This window comes from Schistocerca cancellata, unplaced genomic scaffold (genome assembly GCF_023864275.1).
Source record: "Schistocerca cancellata isolate TAMUIC-IGC-003103 unplaced genomic scaffold, iqSchCanc2.1 HiC_scaffold_426, whole genome shotgun sequence".
In the NCBI taxonomy this organism is placed as follows: domain Eukaryota; kingdom Metazoa; phylum Arthropoda; class Insecta; order Orthoptera; family Acrididae; genus Schistocerca; species Schistocerca cancellata.
The window spans coordinates 92,326-119,839 of NW_026046443.1; the positions used below are offsets into that span (position 1 = coordinate 92,326).

At 44.2% G+C, this 27,514-nt stretch overlaps 21 non-coding genes across 21 annotated transcripts; all 21 read left to right on the forward strand.

The window, feature by feature from the left end:
* Window positions 1–510: 510 nt before the first annotated feature.
* On the forward strand, window positions 511–583 carry Trnat-ugu (transfer RNA threonine (anticodon UGU)). Its single transcript has one exon. It is a non-coding gene; the product is annotated as a tRNA-Thr (tRNA).
* Window positions 584–1,803: 1,220 nt separating this feature from the next.
* On the forward strand, window positions 1,804–1,876 carry Trnar-ucu (transfer RNA arginine (anticodon UCU)). The gene has a single exon. It is a non-coding gene; the product is annotated as a tRNA-Arg (tRNA).
* A 1,220-nt stretch (window positions 1,877–3,096) lies between these two features.
* Window positions 3,097–3,169, forward strand: Trnar-ucu (transfer RNA arginine (anticodon UCU)). Its single transcript has one exon. It is a non-coding gene; the product is annotated as a tRNA-Arg (tRNA).
* Window positions 3,170–4,389: 1,220 nt separating this feature from the next.
* Trnat-ugu (transfer RNA threonine (anticodon UGU)) lies at window positions 4,390–4,462 on the forward strand. The gene has a single exon. It is a non-coding gene; the product is annotated as a tRNA-Thr (tRNA).
* Window positions 4,463–5,682: 1,220 nt separating this feature from the next.
* Window positions 5,683–5,755, forward strand: Trnar-ucu (transfer RNA arginine (anticodon UCU)). Its single transcript has one exon. It is a non-coding gene; the product is annotated as a tRNA-Arg (tRNA).
* Window positions 5,756–6,975: 1,220 nt separating this feature from the next.
* On the forward strand, window positions 6,976–7,048 carry Trnar-ucu (transfer RNA arginine (anticodon UCU)). Its single transcript has one exon. It is a non-coding gene; the product is annotated as a tRNA-Arg (tRNA).
* A 1,220-nt stretch (window positions 7,049–8,268) lies between these two features.
* Window positions 8,269–8,341, forward strand: Trnar-ucu (transfer RNA arginine (anticodon UCU)). Its single transcript has one exon. It is a non-coding gene; the product is annotated as a tRNA-Arg (tRNA).
* Window positions 8,342–9,561: 1,220 nt separating this feature from the next.
* Window positions 9,562–9,634, forward strand: Trnar-ucu (transfer RNA arginine (anticodon UCU)). Its single transcript has one exon. It is a non-coding gene; the product is annotated as a tRNA-Arg (tRNA).
* A 1,220-nt stretch (window positions 9,635–10,854) lies between these two features.
* On the forward strand, window positions 10,855–10,927 carry Trnat-ugu (transfer RNA threonine (anticodon UGU)). The gene has a single exon. It is a non-coding gene; the product is annotated as a tRNA-Thr (tRNA).
* A 1,220-nt stretch (window positions 10,928–12,147) lies between these two features.
* Window positions 12,148–12,220, forward strand: Trnar-ucu (transfer RNA arginine (anticodon UCU)). The gene has a single exon. It is a non-coding gene; the product is annotated as a tRNA-Arg (tRNA).
* A 1,220-nt stretch (window positions 12,221–13,440) lies between these two features.
* Window positions 13,441–13,513, forward strand: Trnat-ugu (transfer RNA threonine (anticodon UGU)). The gene has a single exon. It is a non-coding gene; the product is annotated as a tRNA-Thr (tRNA).
* A 1,220-nt stretch (window positions 13,514–14,733) lies between these two features.
* Window positions 14,734–14,806, forward strand: Trnar-ucu (transfer RNA arginine (anticodon UCU)). Its single transcript has one exon. It is a non-coding gene; the product is annotated as a tRNA-Arg (tRNA).
* Window positions 14,807–16,026: 1,220 nt separating this feature from the next.
* Trnar-ucu (transfer RNA arginine (anticodon UCU)) lies at window positions 16,027–16,100 on the forward strand. The gene has a single exon. It is a non-coding gene; the product is annotated as a tRNA-Arg (tRNA).
* A 1,220-nt stretch (window positions 16,101–17,320) lies between these two features.
* Trnar-ucu (transfer RNA arginine (anticodon UCU)) lies at window positions 17,321–17,393 on the forward strand. The gene has a single exon. It is a non-coding gene; the product is annotated as a tRNA-Arg (tRNA).
* Window positions 17,394–18,604: 1,211 nt separating this feature from the next.
* On the forward strand, window positions 18,605–18,677 carry Trnar-ucu (transfer RNA arginine (anticodon UCU)). The gene has a single exon. It is a non-coding gene; the product is annotated as a tRNA-Arg (tRNA).
* Window positions 18,678–19,897: 1,220 nt separating this feature from the next.
* Window positions 19,898–19,970, forward strand: Trnar-ucu (transfer RNA arginine (anticodon UCU)). The gene has a single exon. It is a non-coding gene; the product is annotated as a tRNA-Arg (tRNA).
* Window positions 19,971–21,190: 1,220 nt separating this feature from the next.
* On the forward strand, window positions 21,191–21,263 carry Trnar-ucu (transfer RNA arginine (anticodon UCU)). The gene has a single exon. It is a non-coding gene; the product is annotated as a tRNA-Arg (tRNA).
* A 1,220-nt stretch (window positions 21,264–22,483) lies between these two features.
* On the forward strand, window positions 22,484–22,556 carry Trnak-uuu (transfer RNA lysine (anticodon UUU)). Its single transcript has one exon. It is a non-coding gene; the product is annotated as a tRNA-Lys (tRNA).
* A 1,211-nt stretch (window positions 22,557–23,767) lies between these two features.
* Trnar-ucu (transfer RNA arginine (anticodon UCU)) lies at window positions 23,768–23,840 on the forward strand. Its single transcript has one exon. It is a non-coding gene; the product is annotated as a tRNA-Arg (tRNA).
* Window positions 23,841–25,060: 1,220 nt separating this feature from the next.
* Window positions 25,061–25,133, forward strand: Trnar-ucu (transfer RNA arginine (anticodon UCU)). Its single transcript has one exon. It is a non-coding gene; the product is annotated as a tRNA-Arg (tRNA).
* A 1,220-nt stretch (window positions 25,134–26,353) lies between these two features.
* Window positions 26,354–26,426, forward strand: Trnar-ucu (transfer RNA arginine (anticodon UCU)). Its single transcript has one exon. It is a non-coding gene; the product is annotated as a tRNA-Arg (tRNA).
* Window positions 26,427–27,514: the final 1,088 nt, after the last annotated feature.

A 27,514-nucleotide genomic window follows, 5' to 3' on the forward strand; every position in this document is an offset into this window, starting at 1 on the left:
GGCTGACGCTTCGAGCACGGCATGGAATTGCCAGGGAGGTGATGCAGCTAACGTTCCTGGTAAATGTGCTAACAGGGCACACACGTCCGTTGGAGTGTATACATATGATGGGGACCGGCTGTGACACAGCAGTCAACCAAAGTCAAAAAATGTGACTAATCGTACAGTGTTCCCAGTGTGTCGTTTACCACTTTGTGAGTGGATGCTGTTCTAAAGAGCGCAATTCCCATTTATCTGTAAGCAGCGCACGTGAGCGAATCTAATAGCAGGACTGTGTTACTACGATTGTACAGAGCAACTCTGTCAATACGCAGGTGTTTCAATCAGTAGAGCCATGGTAAACAGAGCGATTCGGAGCGATGTATCGTGTCCGTTACATAAATAATGAGTCTTTGATGTAATTGCTTCAGAGAAATATGAAAGTAAGCCTATCAGAAAAGTAACGCGAGACATGTAGCACGGGTCATGTCTTGCAGAATCTCTTACATCTGAGACCGTCACTTGCACAGCGTCCCCTTGGCGCAGAGGATAGCGCGTTGGACTTGTAATCCAAAGGTCGTGGGTTCGATCCCCACAAGGGACGGGCAATTTTTAAAAATGTGTGCCAATCACGAGATGGGAATTGACATATGGGTAACCACAAGCGTCTTCAAAAGGTGAAAATTGTGGTGACTTCAGTTCTATGCTTAAATATGTTAACCTTACACATACAAGCAAAATTCTCGTAGATCCATGACGCTGCTATGTGTAAATGCTGTAAAAGCGGAACCATATCTTCACGCCCCTGTTCACGGGAATTTTCTTTCAATACCCAATTTTTACCTACAGATAGAAATATAGCAATAGAACGCACATTTTGTACAGAAACAAATACAGTGAAGAGTGAAATAATTTTGTATTACTTCACGAGTCAATGTATGTAATCCCAGTCATGATCTTTAATTCTTCCAGCCCAAGGTGAGAGGGTTTCAGTTTTCTCGGCCACAAGTGAGAAAAGTAGACAGTTTCACAACAAGATATTGTACTATGGTTCCTTAACTGTTCCCAGTAAGCAATGGCACTCTGTATCTATAGAAACGGCGGCAATTTTCGCTTCAGCACAGGGGGCTTTTACTGGAGACTGCCAGGAGTGGACTTGGTGGATGCATGAAGGGAGAAGACCAGACACAGATGTCTGACGCTCCGCTGACGCTTGCAGAAAACTACATTAAGTATGATTCCCGCCTATAACTGACGGCGAGAGAGATGCATCATCTGTCCACTTCTCATCGAAGCACACTGTCACCAAGCAATGGCTGACGCTTCGAGCACGGCATGGAATTGCCAGGGAGGTGATGCAGCTAACGTTCCTGGTAAATGTGCTAACAGGGCACACACGTCCGTTGGAGTGTATACATATGATGGGGACCGGCTGTGACACAGCAGTCAACCAAAGTCAAAAAATGTGACTAATCGTACAGTGTTCCCAGTGTGTCGTTTACCACTTTGTGAGTGGATGCTGTTCTAAAGAGCGCAATTCCCATTTATCTGTAAGCAGCGCACGTGAGCGAATCTAATAGCAGGACTGTGTTACTACGATTGTACAGAGCAACTCTGTCAATACGCAGGTGTTTCAATCAGTAGAGCCATGGTAAACAGAGCGATTCGGAGCGATGTATCGTGTCTGTTACATAAATAATGAGTCTTTGATGTAATTGCTTCAGAGAAATATGAAAGTAAGCCTATCAGAAAAGTAACGCGAGACATGTAGCACGGGTCATGTCTTGCAGAATCTCTTACATCTGAGACCGTCACTTGCACAGCGTCCCTTTGGCGCAGAGGATAGCGCGTTGGACTTCTAATCCAAAGGTCATGGGTCCGATCCCCACAAGGGACGGGCAATTTTTAAAAATGTGTGCCAATCACGAGATGGGAATTGACATATGGGTAACCACAAGCGTCTTCAAAAGGTGAAAATTGTTGTGACTTCAGTTCTATGCTTAAATATGTTAACCTTACACATACAAGCAAAATTCTCGTAGATCCATGACGCTGCTATGTGTAAATGCTGTAAAAGCGGAACCATATCTTCACGCCCCTGTTCACGGGAATTTTCTTTCAATACCCAATTTTTACCTACAGATAGAAATATAGCAATAGAACGCACATTTTGTACAGAAACAAATACAGTGAAGAGTGAAATAATTTTGTATTACTTCACGAGTCAATGTATGTAATCCCAGTCATGATCTTTAATTCTTCCAGCCCAAGGTGAGAGGGTTTCAGTTTTCTCGGCCACAAGTGAGAAAAGTAGACAGTTTCACAACAAGATATTGTACTATGGTTCCTTAACTGTTCCCAGTAAGCAATGGCACTCTGTATCTATAGAAACGGCGGCAATTTTCGCTTCAGCACAGGGGGCTTTTACTGGAGACTGCCAGGAGTGGACTTGGTGGATGCATGAAGGGAGAAGACCAGACACAGATGTCTGACGCTCCGCTGACGCTTGCAGAAAACTACATTAAGTATGATTCCCGCCTATAACTGACGGCGAGAGAGATGCATCATCTGTCCACTTCTCATCGAAGCACACTGTCACCAAGCAATGGCTGACGCTTCGAGCACGGCATGGAATTGCCAGGGAGGTGATGCAGCTAACGTTCCAGGTAAATGTGCTAACAGGGCACACACGTCCGTTGGAGTGTATACATATGATGGGGACCGGCTGTGACACAGCAGTCAACCAAAGTCAAAAAATGTGACTAATCGTACAGTGTTCCCAGTGTGTCGTTTACCACTTTGTGAGTGGATGCTGTTCTAAAGAGCGCAACTCCCATTTATCTGTAAGCAGCGCACGTGAGCGAATCTAATAGCAGGACTGTGTTACTACGATTGTACAGAGCAACTCTGTCAATACGCAGGTGTTTCAATCAGTAGAGCCATGGTAAACAGAGCGATTCGGAGCGATGTATCGTGTCTGTTACATAAATAATGAGTCTTTGATGTAATTGCTTCAGAGAAATATGAAAGTAAGCCTATCAGAAAAGTAACGCGAGACATGTAGCACGGGTCATGTCTTGCAGAATCTCTTACATCTGAGACCGTCACTTGCACAGCGTCCCTTTGGCGCAGAGGATAGCGCGTTGGACTTCTAATCCAAAGGTCATGGGTTCGATCCCCACAAGGGACGGGCAATTTTTAAAAATGTGTGCCAATCACGAGATGGGAATTGACATATGGATAACCACAAGCGTCTTCAAAAGGTGAAAATTGTTGTGACTTCAGTTCTATGCTTAAATATGTTAACCTTACACATACAAGCAAAATTCTCGTAGATCCATGACGCTGCTATGTGTAAATGCTGTAAAAGCGGAACCATATCTTCACGCCCCTGTTCACGGGAATTTTCTTTCAATACCCAATTTTTACCTACAGATAGAAATATAGCAATAGAACGCACATTTTGTACAGAAACAAATACAGTGAAGAGTGAAATAATTTTGTATTACTTCACGAGTCAATGTATGTAATCCCAGTCATGATCTTTAATTCTTCCAGCCCAAGGTGAGAGGGTTTCAGTTTTCTCGGCCACAAGTGAGAAAAGTAGACAGTTTCACAACAAGATATTGTACTATGGTTCCTTAACTGTTCCCAGTAAGCAATGGCACTCTGTATCTATAGAAACGGCGGCAATTTTCGCTTCAGCACAGGGGGCTTTTACTGGAGACTGCCAGGAGTGGACTTGGTGGATGCTTGAAGGGAGAAGACCAGACACAGATGTCTGACGCTCCGCTGACGCTTGCAGAAAACTACATTAAGTATGATTCCCGCCTATAACTGACGGCGAGAGAGATGCATCATCTGTCCACTTCTCATCGAAGCACACTGTCACCAAGCAATGGCTGACGCTTCGAGCACGGCATGGAATTGCCAGGGAGGTGATGCAGCTAACGTTCCTGGTAAATGTGCTAACAGGGCACACACGTCCGTTGCAGTGTATACATATGATGGGGACCGGCTGTGACACAGCAGTCAACCAAAGTCAAAAAATGTGACTAATCGTACAGTGTTCCCAGTGTGTCGTTTACCACTTTGTGAGTAGATGCTGTTCTAAAGAGCGCAATTCCCATTTATCTGTAAGCAGCGCACGTGAGCGAATCTAATAGCAGGACTGTGTTACTACGATTGTACAGAGCAACTCTGTCAATACGCAGGTGTTTCAATCAGTAGAGCCATGGTAAACAGAGCGATTCGGAGCGATGTATCGTGTCTGTTACATAAATAATGAGTCTTTGATGTAATTGCTTCAGAGAAATATGAAAGTAAGCCTATCAGAAAAGTAACGCGAGACATGTAGCACGGGTCATGTCTTGCAGAATCTCTTACATCTGAGACCGTCACTTGCACAGCGTCCCTTTGGCGCAGAGGATAGCGCGTTGGACTTGTAATCCAAAGGTCGTGGGTTCGATCCCCACAAGGGACGGGCAATTTTTAAAAATGTGTGCCAATCACGAGATGGGAATTGACATATGGATAACCACAAGCGTCTTCAAAAGGTGAAAATTGTTGTGACTTCAGTTCTATGCTTAAATATGTTAACCTTACACATACAAGCAAAATTCTCGTAGATCCATGACGCTGCTATGTGTAAATGCTGTAAAAGCGGAACCATATCTTCACGCCCCTGTTCACGGGAATTTTCTTTCAATACCCAATTTTTACCTACAGATAGAAATATAGCAATAGAACGCACATTTTGTACAGAAACAAATACAGTGAAGAGTGAAATAATTTTGTATTACTTCACGAGTCAATGTATGTAATCCCAGTCATGATCTTTAATTCTTCCAGCCCAAGGTGAGAGGGTTTCAGTTTTCTCGGCCACAAGTGAGAAAAGTAGACAGTTTCACAACAAGATATTGTACTATGGTTCCTTAACTGTTCCCAGTAAGCAATGGCACTCTGTATCTATAGAAACGGCGGCAATTTTCGCTTCAGCACAGGGGGCTTTTACTGGAGACTGCCAGGAGTGGACTTGGTGGATGCATGAAGGGAGAAGACCAGACACAGATGTCTGACGCTCCGCTGACGCTTGCAGAAAACTACATTAAGTATGATTCCCGCCTATAACTGACGGCGAGAGAGATGCATCATCTGTCCACTTCTCATCGAAGCACACTGTCACCAAGCAATGGCTGACGCTTCGAGCACGGCATGGAATTGCCAGGGAGGTGATGCAGCTAATGTTCCTGGTAAATGTGCTAACAGGGCACACACGTCCGTTGGAGTGTATACATATGATGGGGACCGGCTGTGACACAGCAGTCAACCAAAGTCAAAAAATGTGACTAATCGTACAGTGTTCCCAGTGTGTCGTTTACCACTTTGTGAGTGGATGCTGTTCTAAAGAGCGCAATTCCCATTTATCTGTAAGCAGCGCACGTGAGCGAATCTAATAGCAGGACTGTGTTACTACGATTGTACAGAGCAACTCTGTCAATACGCAGGTGTTTCAATCAGTAGAGCCATGGTAAACAGAGCGATTCGGAGCGATGTATCGTGTCTGTTACATAAATAATGAGTCTTTGATGTAATTGCTTCAGAGAAATATGAAAGTAAGCCTATCAGAAAAGTAACGCGAGACATGTAGCACGGGTCATGTCTTGCAGAATCTCTTACATCTGAGACCGTCACTTGCACAGCGTCCCTTTGGCGCAGAGGATAGCGCGTTGGACTTCTAATCCAAAGGTCGTGGGTTCGATCCCCACAAGGGACGGGCAATTTTTAAAAATGTGTGCCAATCACGAGATGGGAATTGACATATGGGTAACCACAAGCGTCTTCAAAAGGTGAAAATTGTTGTGACTTCAGTTCTATGCTTAAATATGTTAACCTTACACATACAAGCAAAATTCTCGTAGATCCATGACGCTGCTATGTGTAAATGCTGTAAAAGCGGAACCATATCTTCACGCCCCTGTTCACGGGAATTTTCTTTCAATACCCAATTTTTACCTACAGATAGAAATATAGCAATAGAACGCACATTTTGTACAGAAACAAATACAGTGAAGAGTGAAATAATTTTGTATTACTTCACGAGTCAATGTATGTAATCCCAGTCATGATCTTTAATTCTTCCAGCCCAAGGTGAGAGGGTTTCAGTTTTCTCGGCCACAAGTGAGAAAAGTAGACAGTTTCACAACAAGATATTGTACTATGGTTCCTTAACTGTTCCCAGTAAGCAATGGCACTCTGTATCTATAGAAACGGCGGCAATTTTCGCTTCAGGACAGGGGGCTTTTACTGGAGACTGCCAGGAGTGGACTTGGTGGATGCATGAAGGGAGAAGACCAGACACAGATGTCTGACGCTCCGCTGACGCTTGCAGAAAACTACATTAAGTATGATTCCCGCCTATAACTGACGGCGAGAGAGATGCATCATCTGTCCACTTCTCATCGAAGCACACTGTCACCAAGCAATGGCTGACGCTTCGAGCACGGCATGGAATTGCCAGGGAGGTGATGCAGCTAACGTTCCTGGTAAATGTGCTAACAGGGCACACACGTCCGTTGGAGTGTATACATATGATGGGGACCGGCTGTGACACAGCAGTCAACCAAAGTCAAAAAATGTGACTAATCGTACAGTGTTCCCAGTGTGTCGTTTACCACTTTGTGAGTGGATGCTGTTCTAAAGAGCGCAATTCCCATTTATCTGTAAGCAGCGCACGTGAGCGAATCTAATAGCAGGACTGTGTTACTACGATTGTACAGAGCAACTCTGTCAATACGCAGGTGTTTCAATCAGTAGATCCATGGTAAACAGAGCGATTCGGAGCGATGTATCGTGTCTGTTACATAAATAATGAGTCTTTGATGTAATTGCTTCAGAGAAATATGAAAGTAAGCCTATCAGAAAAGTAACGCGAGACATGTAGCACGGGTCATGTCCTGCAGAATCTCTTACATCTGAGACCGTCACTTGCACAGCGTCCCTTTGGCGCAGAGGATAGCGCGTTGGACTTCTAATCCAAAGTTCGTGGGTTCGATCCCCACAAGGGACGGGCAATTTTTAAAAATGTGTGCCAATCACGAGATGGGAATTGACATATGGGTAACCACAAGCGTCTTCAAAAGGTGAAAATTGTTGTGACTTCAGTTCTATGCTTAAATATGTTAACCTCACACATACAAGCAAAATTCTCGTAGATCCATGACGCTGCTATGTGTAAATGCTGTAAAAGCGGAACCATATCTTCACGCCCCTGTTCACGGGAATTTTCTTTCAATACCCAATTTTTACCTACAGATAGAAATATAGCAATAGAACGCACATTTTGTACAGAAACAAATACAGTGAAGAGTGAAATAATTTTGTATTACTTCACGAGTCAATGTATGTAATCCCAGTCATGATCTTTAATTCTTCCAGCCCAAGGTGAGAGGGTTTCAGTTTTCTCGGCCACAAGTGAGAAAAGTAGACAGTTTCACAACAAGATATTGTACTATGGTTCCTTAACTGTTCCCAGTAAGCAATGGCACTCTGTATCTATAGAAACGGCGGCAATTTTCGCTTCAGCACAGGGGGCTTTTACTGGAGACTGCCAGGAGTGGACTTGGTGGATGCATGAAGGGAGAAGACCAGACACAGATGTCTGACGCTCCGCTGACGCTTGCAGAAAACTACATTAAGTATGATTCCCGCCTATAACTGACGGCGAGAGAGATGCATCATCTGTCCACTTCTCATCGAAGCACACTGTCACCAAGCAATGGCTGACGCTTCGAGCACGGCATGGAATTGCCAGGGAGGTGATGCAGCTAATGTTCCTGGTAAATGTGCTAACAGGGCACACACGTCCGTTGGAGTGTATACATATGATGGGGACCGGCTGTGACACAGCAGTCAACCAAAGTCAAAAAATGTGACTAATCGTACAGTGTTCCCAGTGTGTCGTTTACCACTTTGTGAGTGGATGCTGTTCTAAAGAGCGCAATTCCCATTTATCTGTAAGCAGCGCACGTGAGCGAATCTAATAGCAGGACTGTGTTACTACGATTGTACAGAGCAACTCTGTCAATACGCAGGTGTTTCAATCAGTAGAGCCATGGTAAACAGAGCGATTCGGAGCGATGTATCGTGTCTGTTACATAAATAATGAGTCTTTGATGTAATTGCTTCAGAGAAATATGAAAGTAAGCCTATCAGAAAAGTAACGCGAGACATGTAGCACGGGTCATGTCTTGCAGAATCTCTTACATCTGAGACCGTCACTTGCACAGCGTCCCTTTGGCGCAGAGGATAGCGCGTTGGACTTCTAATCCAAAGGTCGTGGGTTCGATCCCCACAAGGGACGGGCAATTTTTAAAAATGTGTGCCAATCACGAGATGGGAATTGACATATGGGTAACCACAAGCGTCTTCAAAAGGTGAAAATTGTTGTGACTTCAGTTCTATGCTTAAATATGTTAACCTTACACATACAAGCAAAATTCTCGTAGATCCATGACGCTGCTATGTGTAAATGCTGTAAAAGCGGAACCATATCTTCACGCCCCTGTTCACGGGAATTTTCTTTCAATACCCAATTTTTACCTACAGATAGAAATATAGCAATAGAACGCACATTTTGTACAGAAACAAATACAGTGAAGAGTGAAATAATTTTGTATTACTTCACGAGTCAATGTATGTAATCCCAGTCATGATCTTTAATTCTTCCAGCCCAAGGTGAGAGGGTTTCAGTTTTCTCGGCCACAAGTGAGAAAAGTAGACAGTTTCACAACAAGATATTGTACTATGGTTCCTTAACTGTTCCCAGTAAGCAATGGCACTCTGTATCTATAGAAACGGCGGCAATTTTCGCTTCAGCACAGGGGGCTTTTACTGGAGACTGCCAGGAGTGGACTTGGTGGATGCATGAAGGGAGAAGACCAGACACAGATGTCTGACGCTCCGCTGACGCTTGCAGAAAACTACATTAAGTATGATTCCCGCCTATAACTGACGGCGAGAGAGATGCATCATCTGTCCACTTCTCATCGAAGCACACTGTCACCAAGCAATGGCTGACGCTTCGAGCACGGCATGGAATTGCCAGGGAGGTGATGCAGCTAACGTTCCTGGTAAATGTGCTAACAGGGCACACACGTCCGTTGGAGTGTATACATATGATGGGGACCGGCTGTGACACAGCAGTCAACCAAAGTCAAAAAATGTGACTAATCGTACAGTGTTCCCAGTGTGTCGTTTACCACTTTGTGAGTGGATGCTGTTCTAAAGAGCGCAATTCCCATTTATCTGTAAGCAGCGCACGTGAGCGAATCTAATAGCAGGACTGTGTTACTACGATTGTACAGAGCAACTCTGTCAATACGCAGGTGTTTCAATCAGTAGAGCCATGGTAAACAGAGCGATTCGGAGCGATGTATCGTGTCTGTTACATAAATAATGAGTCTTTGATGTAATTGCTTCAGAGAAATATGAAAGTAAGCCTATCAGAAAAGTAACGCGAGACATGTAGCACGGGTCATGTCTTGCAGAATCTCTTACATCTGAGACCGTCACTTGCACAGCGTCCCTTTGGCGCAGAGGATAGCGCGTTGGACTTCTAATCCAAAGGTCGTGGGTTCGATCCCCACAAGGGACGGGCAATTTTTAAAAATGTGTGCCAATCACGAGATGGGAATTGACATATGGGTAACCACAAGCGTCTTCAAAAGGTGAAAATTGTTGTGACTTCAGTTCTATGCTTAAATATGTTAACCTTACACATACAAGCAAAATTCTCGTAGATCCATGACGCTGCTATGTGTAAATGCTGTAAAAGCGGAACCATATCTTCACGCCCCTGTTCACGGGAATTTTCTTTCAATACCCAATTTTTACCTACAGATAGAAATATAGCAATAGAACGCACATTTTGTACAGAAACAAATACAGTGAAGAGTGAAATAATTTTGTATTACTTCACGAGTCAATGTATGTAATCCCAGTCATGATCTTTAATTCTTCCAGCCCAAGGTGAGAGGGTTTCAGTTTTCTCGGCCACAAGTGAGAAAAGTAGACAGTTTCACAACAAGATATTGTACTATGGTTCCTTAACTGTTCCCAGTAAGCAATGGCACTCTGTATCTATAGAAACGGCGGCAATTTTCGCTTCAGCACAGGGGGCTTTTACTGGAGACTGCCAGGAGTGGACTTGGTGGATGCATGAAGGGAGAAGACCAGACACAGATGTCTGACGCTCCGCTGACGCTTGCAGAAAACTACATTAAGTATGATTCCCGCCTATAACTGACGGCGAGAGAGATGCATCATCTGTCCACTTCTCATCGAAGCACACTGTCACCAAGCAATGGCTGACGCTTCGAGCACGGCATCGAATTGCCAGGGAGGTGATGCAGCTAACGTTCCTGGTAAATGTGCTAACAGGGCACACACGTCCGTTGGAGTGTATACATATGATGGGGACCGGCTGTGACACAGCAGTCAACCAAAGTCAAAAAATGTGACTAATCGTACAGTGTTCCCAGTGTGTCGTTTACCACTTTGTGAGTGGATGCTGTTCTAAAGAGCGCAATTCCCATTTATCTGTAAGCAGCGCACGTGAGCGAATCTAATAGCAGGACTGTGTTACTACGATTGTACAGAGCAACTCTGTCAATACGCAGGTGTTTCAATCAGTAGAGCCATGGTAAACAGAGCGATTCGGAGCGATGTATCGTGTCTGTTACATAAATAATGAGTCTTTGATGTAATTGCTTCAGAGAAATATGAAAGTAAGCCTATCAGAAAAGTAACGCGAGACATGTAGCACGGGTCATGTCTTGCAGAATCTCTTACATCTGAGACCGTCACTTGCACAGCGTCCCCTTGGCGCAGAGGATAGCGCGTTGGACTTGTAATCCAAAGGTCGTGGGTTCGATCCCCACAAGGGACGGGCAATTTTTAAAAATGTGTGCCAATCACGAGATGGGAATTGACATATGGGTAACCACAAGCGTCTTCAAAAGGTGAAAATTGTTGTGACTTCAGTTCTATGCTTAAATATGTTAACCTTACACATACAAGCAAAATTCTCGTAGATCCATGACGCTGCTATGTGTAAATGCTGTAAAAGCGGAACCATATCTTCACGCCCCTGTTCACGGGAATTTTCTTTCAATACCCAATTTTTACCTACAGATAGAAATATAGCAATAGAACGCACATTTTGTACAGAAACAAATACAGTGAAGAGTGAAATAATTTTGTATTACTTCACGAGTCAATGTATGTAATCCCAGTCATGATCTTTAATTCTTCCAGCCCAAGGTGAGAGGGTTTCAGTTTTCTCGGCCACAAGTGAGAAAAGTAGACAGTTTCACAACAAGATATTGTACTATGGTTCCTTAACTGTTCCCAGTAAGCAATGGCACTCTGTATCTATAGAAACGGCGGCAATTTTCGCTTCAGCACAGGGGGCTTTTACTGGAGACTGCCAGGAGTGGACTTGGTGGATGCATGAAGGGAGAAGACCAGACACAGATGTCTGACGCTCCGCTGACGCTTGCAGAAAACTACATTAAGTATGATTCCCGCCTATAACTGACGGCGAGAGAGATGCATCATCTGTCCACTTCTCATCGAAGCACACTGTCACCAAGCAATGGCTGACGCTTCGAGCACGGCATGGAATTGCCAGGGAGGTGATGCAGCTAACGTTCCTGGTAAATGTGCTAACAGGGCACACACGTCCGTTGGAGTGTATACATATGATGGGGACCGGCTGTGACACAGCAGTCAACCAAAGTCAAAAAATGTGACTAATCGTACAGTGTTCCCAGTGTGTCGTTTACCACTTTGTGAGTGGATGCTGTTCTAAAGAGCGCAATTCCCATTTATCTGTAAGCAGCGCACGTGAGCGAATCTAATAGCAGGACTGTGTTACTACGATTGTACAGAGCAACTCTGTCAATACGCAGGTGTTTCAATCAGTAGAGCCATGGTAAACAGAGCGATTCGGAGCGATGTATCGTGTCTGTTACATAAATAATGAGTCTTTGATGTAATTGCTTCAGAGAAATATGAAAGTAAGCCTATCAGAAAAGTAACGCGAGACATGTAGCACGGGTCATGTCTTGCAGAATCTCTTACATCTGAGACCGTCACTTGCACAGCGTCCCCTTGGCGCAGAGGATAGCGCGTTGGACTTCTAATCCAAAGGTCGTGGGTTCGATCCCCACAAGGGACGGGCAATTTTTAAAAATGTGTGCCAATCACGAGATGGGAATTGACATATGGGTAACCACAAGCGTCTTCAAAAGGTGAAAATTGTTGTGACTTCAGTTCTATGCTTAAATATGTTAACCTTACACATACAAGCAAAATTCTCGTAGATCCATGACGCTGCTATGTGTAAATGCTGTAAAAGCGGAACCATATCTTCACGCCCCTGTTCACGGGAATTTTCTTTCAATACCCAATTTTTACCTACAGATAGAAATATAGCAATAGAACGCACATTTGGTACAGAAACAAATACAGTGAAGAGTGAAATAATTTTGTATTACTTCACGAGTCAATGTATGTAATCCCAGTCATGATCTTTAATTCTTCCAGCCCAAGGTGAGAGGGTTTCAGTTTTCTCGGCCACAAGTGAGAAAAGTAGACAGTTTCACAACAAGATATTGTACTATGGTTCCTTAACTGTTCCCAGTAAGCAATGGCACTCTGTATCTATAGAAACGGCGGCAATTTTCGCTTCAGCACAGGGGGCTTTTACTGGAGACTGCCAGGAGTGGACTTGGTGGATGCATGAAGGGAGAAGACCAGACACAGATGTCTGACGCTCCGCTGACGCTTGCAGAAAACTACATTAAGTATGATTCCCGCCTATAACTGACGGCGAGAGAGATGCATCATCTGTCCACTTCTCATCGAAGCACACTGTCACCAAGCAATGGCTGACGCTTCGAGCACGGCATCGAATTGCCAGGGAGGTGATGCAGCTAACGTTCCTGGTAAATGTGCTAACAGGGCACACACGTCCGTTGGAGTGTATACATATGATGGGGACCGGCTGTGACACAGCAGTCAACCAAAGTCAAAAAATGTGACTAATCGTACAGTGTTCCCAGTGTGTCGTTTACCACTTTGTGAGTGGATGCTGTTCTAAAGAGCGCAATTCCCATTTATCTGTAAGCAGCGCACGTGAGCGAATCTAATAGCAGGACTGTGTTACTACGATTGTACAGAGCAACTCTGTCAATACGCAGGTGTTTCAATCAGTAGAGCCATGGTAAACAGAGCGATTCGGAGCGATGTATCGTGTCTGTTACATAAATAATGAGTCTTTGATGTAATTGCTTCAGAGAAATATGAAAGTAAGCCTATCAGAAAAGTAACGCGAGACATGTAGCACGGGTCATGTCTTGCAGAATCTCTTACATCTGAGACCGTCACTTGCACAGCGTCCCCTTGGCGCAGAGGATAGCGCGTTGCACTTGTAATCCAAAGGTCGTGGGTTCGATCCCCACAAGGGACGGGCAATTTTTAAAAATGTGTGCCAATCACGAGATGGGAATTGACATATGGGTAACCACAAGCGTCTTCAAAAGGTGAAAATTGTTGTGACTTCAGTTCTATGCTTAAATATGTTAACCTTACACATACAAGCAAAATTCTCGTAGATCCATGACGCTGCTATGTGTAAATGCTGTAAAAGCGGAACCATATCTTCACGCCCCTGTTCACGGGAATTTTCTTTCAATACCCAATTTTTACCTACAGATAGAAATATAGCAATAGAACGCACATTTTGTACAGAAACAAATACAGTGAAGAGTGAAATAATTTTGTATTACTTCACGAGTCAATGTATGTAATCCCAGTCATGATCTTTAATTCTTCCAGCCCAAGGTGAGAGGGTTTCAGTTTTCTCGGCCACAAGTGAGAAAAGTAGACAGTTTCACAACAAGATATTGTACTATGGTTCCTTAACTGTTCCCAGTAAGCAATGGCACTCTGTATCTATAGAAACGGCGGCAATTTTCGCTTCAGCACAGGGGGCTTTTACTGGAGACTGCCAGGAGTGGACTTGGTGGATGCATGAAGGGAGAAGACCAGACACAGATGTCTGACGCTCCGCTGACGCTTGCAGAAAACTACATTAAGTATGATTCCCGCCTATAACTGACGGCGAGAGAGATGCATCATCTGTCCACTTCTCATCGAAGCACACTGTCACCAAGCAATGGCTGACGCTTCGAGCACGGCATCGAATTGCCAGGGAGGTGATGCAGCTAACGTTCCTGGTAAATGTGCTAACAGGGCACACACGTCCGTTGCAGTGTATACATATGATGGGGACCGGCTGTGACACAGCAGTCAACCAAAGTCAAAAAATGTGACTAATCGTACAGTGTTCCCAGTGTGTCGTTTACCACTTTGTGAGTGGATGCTGTTCTAAAGAGCGCAATTCCCATTTATCTGTAAGCAGCGCACGTGAGCGAATCTAATAGCAGGACTGTGTTACTACGATTGTACAGAGCAACTCTGTCAATACGCAGGTGTTTCAATCAGTAGAGCCATGGTAAACAGAGCGATTCGGAGCGATGTATCGTGTCTGTTACATAAATAATGAGTCTTTGATGTAATTGCTTCAGAGAAATATGAAAGTAAGCCTATCAGAAAAGTAACGCGAGACATGTAGCACGGGTCATGTCTTGCAGAATCTCTTACATCTGAGACCGTCACTTGCACAGCGTCCCTTTGGCGCAGAGGATAGCGCGTTGGACTTCTAATCCAAAGGTCGTGGGTTCGATCCCCACAAGGGACGGGCAATTTTTAAAAATGTGTGCCAATCACGAGATGGGAATTGACATATGGGTAACCACAAGCGTCTTCAAAAGGTGAAAATTGTTGTGACTTCAGTTCTATGCTTAAATATGTTAACCTTACACATACAAGCAAAATTCTCGTAGATCCATGACGCTGCTATGTGTAAATGCTGTAAAAGCGGAACCATATCTTCACGCCCCTGTTCACGGGAATTTTCTTTCAATACCCAATTTTTACCTACAGATAGAAATATAGCAATAGAACGCACATTTTGTACAGAAACAAATACAGTGAAGAGTGAAATAATTTTGTATTGTTTCACGAGTCAATGTATGTAATCCCAGTCATGATCTTTAATTCTTCCAGCCCAAGGTGAGAGGGTTTCAGTTTTCTCGGCCACAAGTGAGAAAAGTAGACAGTTTCACAACAAGATATTGTACTATGGTTCCTTAACTGTTCCCAGTAAGCAATGGCACTCTGTATCTATAGAAACGGCGGCAATTTTCGCTTCAGCACAGGGGGCTTTTACTGGAGACTGCCAGGAGTGGACTTGGTGGATGCATGAAGGGAGAAGACCAGACACAGATGTCTGACGCTCCGCTGACGCTTGCAGAAAACTACATTAAGTATGATTCCCGCCTATAACTGACGGCGAGAGAGATGCATCATCTGTCCACTTCTCATCGAAGCACACTGTCACCAAGCAATGGCTGACGCTTCGAGCACGGCATGGAATTGCCAGGGAGGTGATGCAGCTAACGTTCCTGGTAAATGTGCTAACAGGGCACACACGTCCGTTGGAGTGTATACATATGATGGGGACCGGCTGTGACACAGCAGTCAACCAAAGTCAAAAAATGTGACTAATCGTACAGTGTTCCCAGTGTGTCGTTTACCACTTTGTGAGTGGATGCTGTTCTAAAGAGCGCAATTCCCATTTATCTGTAAGCAGCGCACGTGAGCGAATCTAATAGCAGGACTGTGTTACTACGATTGTACAGAGCAACTCTGTCAATACGCAGGTGTTTCAATCAGTAGAGCCATGGTAAACAGAGCGATTCGGAGCGATGTATCGTGTCTGTTACATAAATAATGAGTCTTTGATGTAATTGCTTCAGAGAAATATGAAAGTAAGCCTATCAGAAAAGTAACGCGAGACATGTAGCACGGGTCATGTCTTGCAGAATCTCTTACATCTGAGACCGTCACTTGCACAGCGTCCCTTTGGCGCAGAGGATAGCGCGTTGGACTTCTAATCCAAAGGTCGTAGGGTTCGATCCCCACAAGGGACGGGCAATTTTTAAAAATGTGTGCCAATCACGAGATGGGAATTGACATATGGGTAACCACAAGCGTCTTCAAAAGGTGAAAATTGTTGTGACTTCAGTTCTATGCTTAAATATGTTAACCTTACACATACAAGCAAAATTCTCGTAGATCCATGACGCTGCTATGTGTAAATGCTGTAAAAGCGGAACCATATCTTCACGCCCCTGTTCACGGGAATTTTCTTTCAATACCCAATTTTTACCTACAGATAGAAATATAGCAATAGAACGCACATTTTGTACAGAAACAAATACAGTGAAGAGTGAAATAATTTTGTATTACTTCACGAGTCAATGTATGTAATCCCAGTCATGATCTTTAATTCTTCCAGCCCAAGGTGAGAGGGTTTCAGTTTTCTCGGCCACAAGTGAGAAAAGTAGACAGTTTCACAACAAGATATTGTACTATGGTTCCTTAACTGTTCCCAGTAAGCAATGGCACTCTGTATCTATAGAAACGGCGGCAATTTTCGCTTCAGCACAGGGGGCTTTTACTGGAGACTGCCAGGAGTGGACTTGGTGGATGCATGAAGGGAGAAGACCAGACACAGATGTCTGACGCTCCGCTGACGCTTGCAGAAAACTACATTAAGTATGATTCCCGCCTATAACTGACGGCGAGAGAGATGCATCATCTGTCCACTTCTCATCGAAGCACACTGTCACCAAGCAATGGCTGACGCTTCGAGCACGGCATGGAATTGCCAGGGAGGTGATGCAGCTAATGTTCCTGGTAAATGTGCTAACAGGGCACACACGTCCGTTGGAGTGTACACATATGATGGGGACCGGCTGTGACACAGCAGTCAACCAAAGTCAAAAAATGTGACTAATCGTACAGTGTTCCCAGTGTGTCGTTTACCACTTTGTGAGTGGATGCTGTTCTAAAGAGCGCAATCCCCATTTATCTGTAAGCAGCGCACGTGAGCGAATCTAATAGCAGGACTGTGTTACTACGATTGTACAGAGCAACTCTGTCAATACGCAGGTGTTTCAATCAGTAGAGCCATGGTAAACAGAGCGATTCGGAGCGATGTATCGTGTCTGTTACATAAATAATGAGTCTTTGATGTAATTGCTTCAGAGAAATATGAAAGTAAGCCTATCAGAAAAGTAACGCGAGACATGTAGCACGGGTCATGTCTTGCAGAATCTCTTACATCTGAGACCGTCACTTGCACAGCGTCCCTTTGGCGCAGAGGATAGCGCGTTGGACTTCTAATCCAAAGGTCGTGGGTTCGATCCCCACAAGGGACGGGCAATTTTTAAAAATGTGTGCCAATCACGAGATGGGAATTGACATATGGGTAACCACAAGCGTCTTCAAAAGGTGAAAATTGTTGTGACTTCAGTTCTATGCTTAAATATGTTAACCTTACACATACAAGCAAAATTCTCGTAGATCCATGACGCTGCTATGTGTAAAAGCGGAACCATATCTTCACGCCCCTGTTCACGGGAATTTTCTTTCAATACCCAATTTTTACCTACAGATAGAAATATAGCAATAGAACGCACATTTTGTACAGAAACAAATACAGTGAAGAGTGAAATAATTTTGTATTACTTCACGAGTCAATGTATGTAATCCCAGTCATGATCTTTAATTCTTCCAGCCCAAGGTGAGAGGGTTTCAGTTTTCTCGGCCACAAGTGAGAAAAGTAGACAGTTTCACAACAAGATATTGTACTATGGTTCCTTAACTGTTCCCAGTAAGCAATGGCACTCTGTATCTATAGAAACGGCGGCAATTTTCGCTTCAGCACAGGGGGCTTTTACTGGAGACTGCCAGGAGTGGACTTGGTGGATGCATGAAGGGAGAAGACCAGACACAGATGTCTGACGCTCCGCTGACGCTTGCAGAAAACTACATTAAGTATGATTCCCGCCTATAACTGACGGCGAGAGAGATGCATCATCTGTCCACTTCTCATCGAAGCACACTGTCACCAAGCAATGGCTGACGCTTCGAGCACGGCATGGAATTGCCAGGGAGGTGATGCAGCTAACGTTCCTGGTAAATGTGCTAACAGGGCACACACGTCCGTTGGAGTGTATACATATGATGGGGACCGGCTGTGACACAGCAGTCAACCAAAGTCAAAAAATGTGACTAATCGTACAGTGTTCCCAGTGTGTCGTTTACCACTTTGTGAGTGGATGCTGTTCTAAAGAGCGCAATTCCCATTTATCTGTAAGCAGCGCACGTGAGCGAATCTAATAGCAGGACTGTGTTACTACGATTGTACAGAGCAACTCTGTCAATACGCAGGTGTTTCAATCAGTAGAGCCATGGTAAACAGAGCGATTCGGAGCGATGTATCGTGTCTGTTACATAAATAATGAGTCTTTGATGTAATTGCTTCAGAGAAATATGAAAGTAAGCCTATCAGAAAAGTAACGCGAGACATGTAGCACGGGTCATGTCTTGCAGAATCTCTTACATCTGAGACCGTCACTTGCACAGCGTCCCTTTGGCGCAGAGGATACCGCGTTGGACTTCTAATCCGAAGGTCGTGGGTTCGATCCCCACAAGGGACGGGCAATTTTTAAAAATGTGTGCCAATCACGAGATGGGAATTGACATATGGGTAACCACAAGCGTCTTCAAAAGGTGAAAATTGTTGTGACTTCAGTTCTATGCTTAAATATGTTAACCTTACACATACAAGCAAAATTCTCGTAGATCCATGACGCTGCTATGTGTAAATGCTGTAAAAGCGGAACCATATCTTCACGCCCCTGTTCACGGGAATTTTCTTTCAATACCCAATTTTTACCTACAGATAGAAATATAGCAATAGAACGCACATTTTGTACAGAAACAAATACAGTGAAGAGTGAAATAATTTTGTATTACTTCACGAGTCAATGTATGTAATCCCAGTCATGATCTTTAATTCTTCCAGCCCAAGGTGAGAGGGTTTCAGTTTTCTCGGCCACAAGTGAGAAAAGTAGACAGTTTCACAACAAGATATTGTACTATGGTTCCTTAACTGTTCCCAGTAAGCAATGGCACTCTGTATCTATAGAAACGGCGGCAATTTTCGCTTCAGCACAGGGGGCTTTTACTGGAGACTGCCAGGAGTGGACTTGGTGGATGCATGAAGGGAGAAGACCAGACACAGATGTCTGACGCTCCGCTGACGCTTGCAGAAAACTACATTAAGTATGATTCCCGCCTATAACTGACGGCGAGAGAGATGCATCATCTGTCCACTTCTCATCGAAGCACACTGTCACCAAGCAATGGCTGACGCTTCGAGCACGGCATGGAATTGCCAGGGAGGTGATGCAGCTAACGTTCCTGGTAAATGTGCTAACAGGGCACACACGTCCGTTGGAGTGTACACATATGATGGGGACCGGCTGTGACACAGCAGTCAACCAAAGTCAAAAAATGTGACTAATCGTACAGTGTTCCCAGTGTGTCGTTTACCACTTTGTGAGTGGATGCTGTTCTAAAGAGCGCAATCCCCATTTATCTGTAAGCAGCGCACGTGAGCGAATCTAATAGCAGGACTGTGTTACTACGATTGTACAGAGCAACTCTGTCAATACGCAGGTGTTTCAATCAGTAGAGCCATGGTAAACAGAGCGATTCGGAGCGATGTATCGTGTCTGTTACATAAATAATGAGTCTTTGATGTAATTGCTTCAGAGAAATATGAAAGTAAGCCTATCAGAAAAGTAACGCGAGACATGTAGCACGGGTCATGTCTTGCAGAATCTCTTACATCTGAGACCGTCACTTGCACAGCGTCCCCTTGGCGCAGAGGATAGCGCGTTGGACTTCTAATCCAAAGGTCGTGGGTTCGATCCCCACAAGGGACGGGCAATTTTTAAAAATGTGTGCCAATCACGAGATGGGAATTGACATATGGGTAACCACAAGCGTCTTCAAAAGGTGAAAATTGTTGTGACTTCAGTTCTATGCTTAAATATGTTAACCTTACACATACAAGCAAAATTCTCGTAGATCCATGACGCTGCTATGTGTAAATGCTGTAAAAGCGGAACCATATCTTCACGCCCCTGTTCACGGGAATTTTCTTTCAATACCCAATTTTTACCTACAGATAGAAATATAGCAATAGAACGCACATTTTGTACAGAAACAAATACAGTGAAGAGTGAAATAATTTTGTATTACTTCACGAGTCAATGTATGTAATCCCAGTCATGATCTTTAATTCTTCCAGCCCAAGGTGAGAGGGTTTCAGTTTTCTCGGCCACAAGTGAGAAAAGTAGACAGTTTCACAACAAGATATTGTACTATGGTTCCTTAACTGTTCCCAGTAAGCAATGGCACTCTGTATCTATAGAAACGGCGGCAATTTTCGCTTCAGCACAGGGGGCTTTTACTGGAGACTGCCAGGAGTGGACTTGGTGGATGCATGAAGGGAGAAGACCAGACACAGATGTCTGACGCTCCGCTGACGCTTGCAGAAAACTACATTAAGTATGATTCCCGCCTATAACTGACGGCGAGAGAGACGCATCATCTGTCCACTTCTCATCGAAGCACACTGTCACCAAGCAATGGCTGACGCTTCGAGCACGGCATGGAATTGCCAGGGAGGTGATGCAGCTAACGTTCCTGGTAAATGTGCTAACAGGGCACACACGTCCGTTGGAGTGTATACATATGATGGGGACCGGCTGTGACACAGCAGTCAACCAAAGTCAAAAAATGTGACTAATCGTACAGTGTTCCCAGTGTGTCGTTTACCACTTTGTGAGTGGATGCTGTTCTAAAGAGCGCAATTCCCATTTATCTGTAAGCAGCGCACGTGAGCGAATCTAATAGCAGGACTGTGTTACTACGATTGTACAGAGCAACTCTGTCAATACGCAGGTGTTTCAATCAGTAGAGCCATGGTAAACAGAGCGATTCGGAGCGATGTATCGTGTCTGTTACATAAATAATGAGTCTTTGATGTAATTGCTTCAGAGAAATATGAAAGTAAGCCTATCAGAAAAGTAACGCGAGACATGTAGCACGGGTCATGTCTTGCAGAATCTCTTACATCTGAGACCGTCACTTGCACAGCGTCCCTTTGGCGCAGAGGATAGCGCGTTGGACTTCTAATCCAAAGGTCGTGGGTTCGATCCCCACAAGGGACGGGCAATTTTTAAAAATGTGTGCCAATCACGAGATGGGAATTGACATATGGGTAACCACAAGCGTCTTCAAAAGGTGAAAATTGTTGTGACTTCAGTTCTATGCTTAAATATGTTAACCTTACACATACAAGCAAAATTCTCGTAGATCCATGACGCTGCTATGTGTAAATGCTGTAAAAGCGGAACCATATCTTCACGCCCCTGTTCACGGGAATTTTCTTTCAATACCCAATTTTTACCTACAGATAGAAATATAGCAATAGAACGCACATTTTGTACAGAAACAAATACAGTGAAGAGTGAAATAATTTTGTATTACTTCACGAGTCAATGTATGTAATCCCAGTCATGATCTTTAATTCTTCCAGCCCAAGGTGAGAGGGTTTCAGTTTTCTCGGCCACAAGTGAGAAAAGTAGACAGTTTCACAACAAGATATTGTACTATGGTTCCTTAACTGTTCCCAGTAAGCAATGGCACTCTGTATCTATAGAAACGGCGGCAATTTTCGCTTCAGCACAGGGGGCTTTTACTGGAGACTGCCAGGAGTGGACTTGGTGGATGCATGAAGGGAGAAGACCAGACACAGATGTCTGACGCTCCGCTGACGCTTGCAGAAAACTACATTAAGTATGATTCCCGCCTATAACTGATGGCGAGAGAGATGCATCATCTGTCCACTTCTCATCGAAGCACACTGTCACCAAGCAATGGCTGACGCTTCGAGCACGGCATGGAATTGCCAGGGAGGTGATGCAGCTAACGTTCCTGGTAAATGTGCTAACAGGGCACACACGTCCGTTGGAGTGTATACATATGATGGGGACCGGCTGTGACACAGCAGTCAACCAAAGTCAAAAAATGTGACTAATCGTACAGTGTTCCCAGTGTGTCGTTTACCACTTTGTGAGTGGATGCTGTTCTAAAGAGCGCAATTCCCATTTATCTGTAAGCAGCGCACGTGAGCGAATCTAATAGCAGGACTGTGTTACTACGATTGTACAGAGCAACTCTGTCAATACACAGGTGTTTCAATCAGTAGAGCCATGGTAAACAGAGCGATTCGGAGCGATGTATCGTGTCTGTTACATAAATAATGAGTCTTTGATGTAATTGCTTCAGAGAAATATGAAAGTAAGCCTATCAGAAAAGTAACGCGAGACATGTAGCACGGGTCATGTCTTGCAGAATCTCTTACATCTGAGACCGTCACTTGCACAGCGTCCCTTTGGCGCAGAGGATAGCGCGTTGGACTTTTAATCCAAAGGTCGTGGGTTCGATCCCCACAAGGGACGGGCAATTTTTAAAAATGTGTGCCAATCACGAGATGGGAATTGACATATGGGTAACCACAAGCGTCTTCAAAAGGTGAAAATTGTTGTGACTTCAGTTCTATGCTTAAATATGTTAACCTTACACATACAAGCAAAATTCTCGTAGATCCATGACGCTGCTATGTGTAAAAGCGGAACCATATCTTCACGCCCCTGTTCACGGGAATTTTCTTTCAATACCCAATTTTTACCTACAGATAGAAATATAGCAATAGAACGCACATTTTGTACAGAAACAAATACAGTGAAGAGTGAAATAATTTTGTATTACTTCACGAGTCAATGTATGTAATCCCAGTCATGATCTTTAATTCTTCCAGCCCAAGGTGAGAGGGTTTCAGTTTTCTCGGCCACAAGTGAGAAAAGTAGACAGTTTCACAACAAGATATTGTACTATGGTTCCTTAACTGTTCCCAGTAAGCAATGGCACTCTGTATCTATAGAAACGGCGGCAATTTTCGCTTCAGCACAGGGGACTTTTACTGGAGACTGCCAGGAGTGGACTTGGTGGATGCATGAAGGGAGAAGACCAGACACAGATGTCTGACGCTCCGCTGACGCTTGCAGAAAACTACATTAAGTATGATTCCCGCCTATAACTGACGGCGAGAGAGATGCATCATCTGTCCACTTCTCATCGAAGCACACTGTCACCAAGCAATGGCTGACGCTTCGAGCACGGCATGGAATTGCCAGGGAGGTGATGCAGCTAACGTTCCTGGTAAATGTGCTAACAGGGCACACACGTCCGTTGGAGTGTATACATATGATGGGGACCGGCTGTGACACAGCAGTCAACCAAAGTCAAAAAATGTGACTAATCGTACAGTGTTCCCAGTGTGTCGTTTACCACTTTGTGAGTGGATGCTGTTCTAAAGAGCGCAATTCCCATTTATCTGTAAGCAGCGCATGTGAGCGAATCTAATAGCAGGACTGTGTTACTACGATTGTACAGAGCAACTCTGTCAATACGCAGGTGTTTCAATCAGTAGAGCCATGGTAAACAGAGCGATTCGGAGCGATGTATCGTGTCTGTTACATAAATAATGAGTCTTTGATGTAATTGCTTCAGAGAAATATGAAAGTAAGCCTATCAGAAAAGTAACGCGAGACATGTAGCACGGGTCATGTCTTGCAGAATCTCTTACATCTGAGACCGTCACTTGCACAGCGTCCCTTTGGCGCAGAGGATAGCGCGTTGGACTTCTAATCCAAAGGTCGTGGGTTCGATCCCCACAAGGGACGGGCAATTTTTAAAAATGTGTGCCAATCACGAGATGGGAATTGACATATGGGTAACCACAAGCGTCTTCAAAAGGTGAAAATTGTTGTGACTTCAGTTCTATGCTTAAATATGTTAACCTTACACATACAAGCAAAATTCTCGTAGATCCATGACGCTGCTATGTGTAAATGCTGTAAAAGCGGAACCATATCTTCACGCCCCTGTTCACGGGAATTTTCTTTCAATACCCAATTTTTACCTACAGATAGAAATATAGCAATAGAACGCACATTTTGTACAGAAACAAATACAGTGAAGAGTGAAATAATTTTGTATTACTTCACGAGTCAATGTATGTAATCCCAGTCATGATCTTTAATTCTTCCAGCCCAAGGTGAGAGGGTTTCAGTTTTCTCGGCCACAAGTGAGAAAAGTAGACAGTTTCACAACAAGATATTGTACTATGGTTCCTTAACTGTTCCCAGTAAGCAATGGCACTCTGTATCTATAGAAACGGCGGCAATTTTCGCTTCAGCACAGGGGGCTTTTACTGGAGACTGCCAGGAGTGGACTTGGTGGATGCATGAAGGGAGAAGACCAGACACAGATGTCTGACGCTCCGCTGACGCTTGCAGAAAACTACATTAAGTATGATTCCCGCCTATAACTGACGGCGAGAGAGATGCATCATCTGTCCACTTCTCATCGAAGCACACTGTCACCAAGCAATGGCTGACGCTTCGAGCACGGCATGGAATTACCAGGGAGGTGATGCAGCTAACGTTCCTGGTAAATGTGCTAACAGGGCACACACGCCCGTTGGAGTGTATACATATGATGGGGACCGGCTGTGACACAGCAGTCAACCAAAGTCAAAAAATGTGACTAATCGTACAGTGTTCCCAGTGTGTCGTTTACCACTTTGTGAGTGGATGCTGTTCTAAAGAGCGCAATTCCCATTTATCTGTAAGCAGCGCACGTGAGCGAATCTAATAGCAGGACTGTGTTACTACGATTGTACAGAGCAACTCTGTCAATACGCAGGTGTTTCAATCAGTAGAGCCATGGTAAACAGAGCGATTCGGAGCGATGTATCGTGTCTGTTACATAAATAATGAGTCTTTGATGTAATTGCTTCAGAGAAATATGAAAGTAAGCCTATCAGAAAAGTAACGCGAGACATGTAGCACGGGTCATGTCTTGCAGAATCTCTTACATCTGAGACCGTCACTTGCACAGCGTCCCTTTGGCGCAGAGGATAGTGCGTTGGACTTCTAATCCAAAGGTCGTGGGTTCGATCCCCACAAGGGACGGGCAATTTTTAAAAATGTGTGCCAATCACGAGATGGGAATTGACATATGGGTAACCACAAGCGTCTTCAAAAGGTGAAAATTGTTGTGACTTCAGTTCTATGCTTAAATATGTTAACCTTACACATACAAGCAAAATTCTCGTAGATCCATGACGCTGCTATGTGTAAATGCTGTAAAAGCGGAACCATATCTTCACGCCCCTGTTCACGGGAATTTTCTTTCAATACCCAATTTTTACCTACAGATAGAAATATAGCAATAGAACGCACATTTTGTACAGAAACAAATACAGTGAAGAGTGAAATAATTTTGTATTACTTCACGAGTCAATGTATGTAATCCCAGTCATGATCTTTAATTCTTCCAGCCCAAGGTGAGAGGGTTTCAGTTTTCTCGGCCACAAGTGAGAAAAGTAGACAGTTTCACAACAAGATATTGTACTATGGTTCCTTAACTGTTCCCAGTAAGCAATGGCACTCTGTATCTATAGAAACGGCGGCAATTTTCGCTTCAGCACAGGGGGCTTTTACTGGAGACTGCCAGGAGTGGACTTGGTGGATGCATGAAGGGAGAAGACCAGACACAGATGTCTGACGCTCCGCTGACGCTTGCAGAAAACTACATTAAGTATGATTCCCGCCTATAACTGATGGCGAGAGAGATGCATCATCTGTCCACTTCTCATCGAAGCACACTGTCACCAAGCAATGGCTGACGCTTCGAGCACGGCATGGAATTGCCAGGGAGGTGATGCAGCTAACGTTCCTGGTAAATGTGCTAACAGGGCACACACGTCCGTTGGAGTGTATACATATGATGGGGACCGGCTGTGACACAGCAGTCAACCAAAGTCAAAAAATGTGACTAATCGTACAGTGTTCCCAGTGTGTCGTTTACCACTTTGTGAGTGGATGCTGTTCTAAAGAGCGCAATTCCCATTTATCTGTAAGCAGCGCACGTGAGCGAATCTAATAGCAGGACTGTGTTACTACGATTGTACAGAGCAACTCTGTCAATACACAGGTGTTTCAATCAGTAGAGCCATGGTAAACAGAGCGATTCGGAGCGATGTATCGTGTATGTTACATAAATAATGAGTCTTTGATGTAATTGCTTCAGAGAAATATGAAAGTAAGCCTATCAGAAAAGTAACGCGAGACATGTAGCACGGGTCATGTCTTGCAGAATCTCTTACATCTGAGACCGTCACTTGCACAGCGTCCCTTTGGCGCAGAGGATAGCGCGTTGGACTTCTAATCCAAAGGTCGTGGGTTCGATCCCCACAAGGGACGGGCAATTTTTAAAAATGTGTGCCAATCACGAGATGGGAATTGACATATGGGTAACCACAAGCGTCTTCAAAAGGTGAAAATTGTTGTGACTTCAGTTCTATGCTTAAATATGTTAACCTTACACATACAAGCAAAATTCTCGTAGATCCATGACGCTGCTATGTGTAAAAGCGGAACCATATCTTCACGCCCCTGTTCACGGGAATTTTCTTTCAATACCCAATTTTTACCTACAGATAGAAATATAGCAATAGAACGCACATTTTGTACAGAAACAAATACAGTGAAGAGTGAAATAATTTTGTATTACTTCACGAGTCAATGTATGTAATCCCAGTCATGATCTTTAATTCTTCCAGCCCAAGGTGAGAGGGTTTCAGTTTTCTCGGCCACAAGTGAGAAAAGTAGACAGTTTCACAACAAGATATTGTACTATGGTTCCTTAACTGTTCCCAGTAAGCAATGGCACTCTGTATCTATAGAAACGGCGGCAATTTTCGCTTCAGCACAGGGGACTTTTACTGGAGACTGCCAGGAGTGGACTTGGTGGATGCATGAAGGGAGAAGACCAGACACAGATGTCTGACGCTCCGCTGACGCTTGCAGAAAACTACATTAAGTATGATTCCCGCCTATAACTGACGGCGAGAGAGATGCATCATCTGTCCACTTCTCATCGAAGCACACTGTCACCAAGCAATGGCTGACGCTTCGAGCACGGCATGGAATTGCCAGGGAGGTGATGCAGCTAACGTTCCTGGTAAATGTGCTAACAGGGCACACACGTCCGTTGGAGTGTATACATATGATGGGGACCGGCTGTGACACAGCAGTCAACCAAAGTCAAAAAATGTGACTAATCGTACAGTGTTCCCAGTGTGTCGTTTACCACTTTGTGAGTGGATGCTGTTCTAAAGAGCGCAATTCCCATTTATCTGTAAGCAGCGCACGTGAGCGAATCTAATAGCAGGACTGTGTTACTACGATTGTACAGAGCAACTCTGTCAATACGCAGGTGTTTCAATCAGTAGAGCCATGGTAAACAGAGCGATTCGGAGCGATGTATCGTGTCTGTTACATAAATAATG